Source organism: Mirounga angustirostris, unplaced genomic scaffold, assembly GCF_029215605.1.
Source record: "Mirounga angustirostris isolate CCGP_5_RB_7025 unplaced genomic scaffold, mMirAng1.0.hap1 SCAF_12, whole genome shotgun sequence".
In the NCBI taxonomy this organism is placed as follows: Eukaryota; Metazoa; Chordata; class Mammalia; order Carnivora; family Phocidae; genus Mirounga; species Mirounga angustirostris.
In genome coordinates, this window is record NW_026991720.1 from 64,928,639 (window position 1) to 64,933,781 (window position 5,143).

Sequence of the window (5,143 nt, forward strand, 5' to 3'; positions counted from 1 at the left end):
TCAGTCATTAGGCGTCTGCCTTCGGCTCAGGTCATGATCCCAGGGTCCTGGGATCGAGCCCCGCATCGGGCTCCCTGCTCCGCGGGAAGCCTGCTTCTCCCTCTCCCACTCCCCCTGCTTGTGTTCCCTCTCTCGCTGTCTCTCTCTCTGTCAAATAAATAAATAAAATCTTTTAAAAATAAATAAATAAATAAAAATAAAAATAAAAAAGCTAAGTTATGGCGCTCCTGGGTGATTCAGTCATTAAGCGTCTGCCTTCGGCTCAGGTCATGATCCCAGGGTTCTGGGATCGAGCCCCACACTGGGCTCCCTGCTCAGCAGGATGCCTGCTTCTCCCTCTCCCACTCCCCCTGCTTGTGTTCCTGCTCTCGCTATCTCTCTCTCTGTCAAATAAAAAAAAAAAAGAGCATGGATGTGGGAGAGCATGTTCTGGGAACACAAAGGGTACCAACTGGACTGGATCAGAGGGTATGTGAGGGAAGAACCCAGAGAAATAGGTACAGATGTAAAGTGGGGCCAGGATTTGGAGATGGAGAGGTGCCATTGGTGCCAAAGGTGTCTGAGCAAGAATAAGACCAAATGTGAACTGCACTTTCAAAGACAAAGGCCATCCTCTGCAGGATGAATGAGGAAGAGATATTAAAGACAGGGAAATTTTAGATGTGCTGTCGTAAGGAGGGCCAAAGAGGTCCAGGAATGAGGCAAGGGCAGATGGAATGAAATTCAGGGAACTTGCCCAAACACTCCAACCAAACAGATGGTATAGATATATTCAAATCAAAAGAAAGGTGGGCTGAGCAAAGCAACCTGACTAAAGTGCTTTGCTGATTTGCCTCTTTTTTTTTTTTGTTAACTGTTGGGTGTCCCAGGTGTTGCCACCATTTCCCAAAGGAACCAATATATAGCCCCTTCTGGAAGTGTCTTCCTCAAACTTGTGATTTTTAACCCCAAGGGGGTGCATCTTTCCTAGAAGTACATGACACCAGGTTGATGCATGGAGTGTACAGAGCAAGCTCCTATTCCATCTCCCTGCTCCAAAAATCCATTTAGTATATTGTCCTATGATGGAGGATGTGTCAGATATTAAACTGATAAGGACAAATACTATATTTGATCTTAGCCAAAAGGCCGAGAAGCAATGGTGATCATTTTTTGGCTATTAATGATCACTGATACTGCTTTCGGGACAGTTAGAAAGTTCCTGACACCCACTTTGTGTTTATACTCTCTGAGCTTTCACTGGAAGACACCATTCTGAAAGCCTGACACATCGACAAGAGAAAGGCCAAGAAAACAAGGCATTGACTCCTCAGTAGCCCAGGTCTAAGTGGCCTGACAGGAGGAAACAATGGGAGAGCAAGTTAGTGCCCTAATTAAAATAATGTAGATACCAGCCATAGATTAAAATGTCAAAAATAAGAATAAAAATGTATCACTTAAAATTGGGGATGCTGATGATTATTATTGCCCCTCTGAGGGACAATACCATAGAAGAACTGAAGATCCTGATCTTCTCAGGACATGATTGTGTTAACTCTCACTAATCTCAAGGATAATGTGTGATACTAAACCAAGTCCCAGCCTAGAAAAACTGCATTCATTCATTCATTCATTCATTTAAGATACAAGTGTTGTATTTTATTTTTTTCTCAAGTTCTTATTTAAATCCCAGCTAGTCAACATACAGTGCGATATTAGTTTCAGGCATAGAATTTAGTCATTCATCACTTACATATAACACCCAAGGCTCATCACGAGTGCCCTCATTACCCATCACCTGTTTAACCCGTCCTCTACCCTCACCCCCTATCTCTACCCCTACCCACCTCCCCTCCAGTAACTAGCAGTTTGTTCTCTATAGTTAAGAGTCTGTTTCTTGGTTTGCCCCTCTCTTTTTCTCCCCTATGTTCATTTGTTTTGCTTCTTAAATCCCACATATTAGAAAAACTGCATTTAGAGCAAAGTATATAAATGCTTCCCAACAAGCAACTTAGGGGAGAATCTGGCTTAATGTGGTATGGTAGGACTAGCTAGTCATTCACCAAAACCCAATCTCCTTTTTTCCTGAGGACATAGCCAGACTGTATTTCCTGGCCTCACGATGGATTCAATGACTTCTGCCTAACTAAAAGTGATCACAAATGATGTTCTCCACTTACCAGCCTGAAAAGCTTTCAGCTTGAGCCTCCATATTCTCTTTTTTGTCTTCTGATGAAGTAGAGGAGCAGAGAACTCCAAATTTCCAGGGAATGATGGGGCCACATGAAGGAAGGACTGTGTGAAGCAGACATTTCCAACAACCCATACTGGAATATGTTGGGAATAAGAATACTTTCATAAACTGTTACTGTGTTTAGCCACTGAGATTTTGGGGTTGTTTGGAACATCAATCAGCCTGCTCTGGCTGATAGACATTTAAGGCTTTAGAGTCAGACAAACTTAAGCCTTTGTTTCAGCTCTGTCACTTCAATAGCTCTGAAAACTTGACCAAGTTACTTAACCTCTTAGAGCTTCAGTTCCCTTATAAATAAGGCACGGAAAATAGAGCTGCTGTGAGCATAAAATAAAATGTATATAAATCTATTGGCATTGTCCCTGGCAGTAGAAAGCATACAGTATAAGATAGCTATTATTATCAATGGTAGAGAGAAGAAGACATCATTTGTATGCTCTTATTATCCAGCATTTAAATGGCCTTTGGGAATGGCATAAGAAGGTAGGGCTATCAGAAATGTTCCTCTCTAGTATTTTCTAGAGAAGGCAACTACAATTTTATCTTTATCTGTTATATAGAATTACTTCTGATTAAAAGAATATCTTGTTAATCTCAAGGAATGATAAGGAAACCTAAGATTTAGAGTTGAGATTCAAATTCCAGTATGAAATATCTACCTCTGGCCATGGTTGAATGACTGGTATGGGAAATATTCTCATTCTAAACTATAAAACTGTACAAAATATATGAGTCAATTGTTGTCAAGCACTGGACAACGAACTATACAGAGCTGTGATCCTTGACAAAAGGGAAACATGTAGGGTGAGCTTCATGTTGACCCCATATTTCTATCTAGGGCACTTACTGAAGTACAGAAAGTGGCAGTCTCATTAGTCAGAGGAGACAAAGTCTGGAATTTAGGGCTGCTTAAGAGACTAGAATTTAAAGAGAAAGGCACAGAGTGCCTGGGTGGCTCAGTTGGTTAAGCGACTGCCTTCGGCTCAGGTCATGATCCTGGAGTCCCGGGATCGAGTCCCGCATCGGGCTCCCTGCTCGGCAGGGAGTCTGCTTCTCCCTCTGACCCTCCTCCCTCTCATGCTCTCTGTCTCTCATTCTCTCTGTCTCAAATAAATAAATAAATAAATCTTAAAAATAAAAAATAAATAAATAAATAAATAAAGAGAAAGGCACTTGAGATGGGAAAGATGCAAAAAGTAGGGTCCCCAGAACTCTGCATGGAGATGCCCCTCACAACCTTGGCCAAGCACTGGACTGTACTTGAGTAGGGTGAAACTCACTGAGTCCATCCAGAGAACAGTTGCTGAGAAGTGATTCCTGAATGAAGATACCAGAGGCTATAAAGTGCTGGGCGACTTTGGAGTTCTAGCCAGTCAGGGTGGAAGAAAGAGACTTCATTTAGTAATTTGGACACTTAGTTAAGACTCCACAAAGGCCACACATTAGAAATAAGGACTATGCCCTAGAATAAAGGATATGCTCTAGGGGGAAAAAAACTGTAAAAGATCCTTTCTAACAACATCTAAAACATCTACAATAGGGTTTCTCATCCTCAGCACTATTGAAATATTGAATCAGATTGTTCTTTGTTGTGAGATGCTTTACTTGTGAATTATAAGATATTTAGCAGCATTCCTAATCTCTACCCACTATATGCCATCATCACCCCCAAGTTGTGACAACCAAAAATATCTTTCTATATACATTGCCAAATGGGGATAATTACTCCTGGTTGAGAACCACCACTCTACAAGATCTAAGCGATCACTATGAATTAACTGTCAGCCAGAAAAACTCAAAATTCTGTAAAGGAAACATCATAGTCCACAAATTATGTCTCACCCACAATATCCAATATATCTTTTTAAAAACTGCTACAAATGCAAATAGGAAAAAAAAAGTTTGACCTAAAGTGAAAAAAAAGTTAATAAAAATAGTCCCTCAGAATGATGTGGGTGCTGATATTATCAGAGAAGTACTCTTAAAGCACTATTATAAACATGTTCAAAGATTTAAAGGAAATGAGGAATAGAATGAGTGAACACAGACTATCAATAGAGACATTAAAACTGTAAAAAAGAACCAAACAGAAATTCAAGAACTGAAAAATAAAAAATATGAAATAAAAAACTCACTGGATGAGCTTAGGAGAAAATTGGACAGTGGAAACAAAGGGATCAGTGAGCTTGAAGCTGGGTCAATAGAAATCACCCTAACTGAAGAATAAAGATAAATATTAATTTTTAAAAATGAACAGCACCTTAGTGTCCTGTGTCAGTAGAAAGATGTTTAATAGGCATACAATTAGAGTATCACAAGAATAGGAGAGAAAGAGATTGGGCATAAAAATATTTGAAGAAATAATAGTTGAAATTTCCCCAAATTTGATGAAAAATATCAATGCACAGATCTGAAAAGCTGAGCAAACCAAAAACAGTATAAGTACAAAGAAGACCATACCTGGGCACATGACAGTAAAACAGCTGAACGCCAAAAATAAAATATTTTAAGAGCAGCCAAAGAGGAAAAATTATTATACATAGGAGAACAATAATAGGGAGGACTCTGACTTCTCATTAGAAACAATGGTGGCCAGAAGACAATGAAACAGCATCTTTAAATGCTTAAAAAGGGGACTTTAGCTTCCAGCCAAAATAGAATAACAAAACAACCTAAAATAAGAAAAGGAGGGAAATGAAATACATGAAACAATGGTTTTCAAAAAACTGGGTATCAGTCAACAAAGCACAGTGATCCGAGAGACAGGAAATAAATAAGGTGAGGTTCATGATTGCCCCATTTTCCTGTCTTAAGAGTTTCCCGGCCACTAATAGGGAGGGGGAAACCAGGCAGAGCCCATCAGACTATATGAGTTGAGGAGATGGAGCTTAGAGCCCAGGGAAAACAAGG

General features: G+C 39.9%; 1 non-coding gene across 1 annotated transcript; it reads right to left on the reverse strand.

The window, feature by feature from the left end:
- Nucleotides 1–950: 950 nt before the first annotated feature.
- On the reverse strand, nt 951–1,140 carry LOC123836209 (U2 spliceosomal RNA). Its single transcript, XR_006788904.1, has one exon. It is a non-coding gene; the product is annotated as a U2 spliceosomal RNA (small nuclear RNA).
- Nucleotides 1,141–5,143: the final 4,003 nt, after the last annotated feature.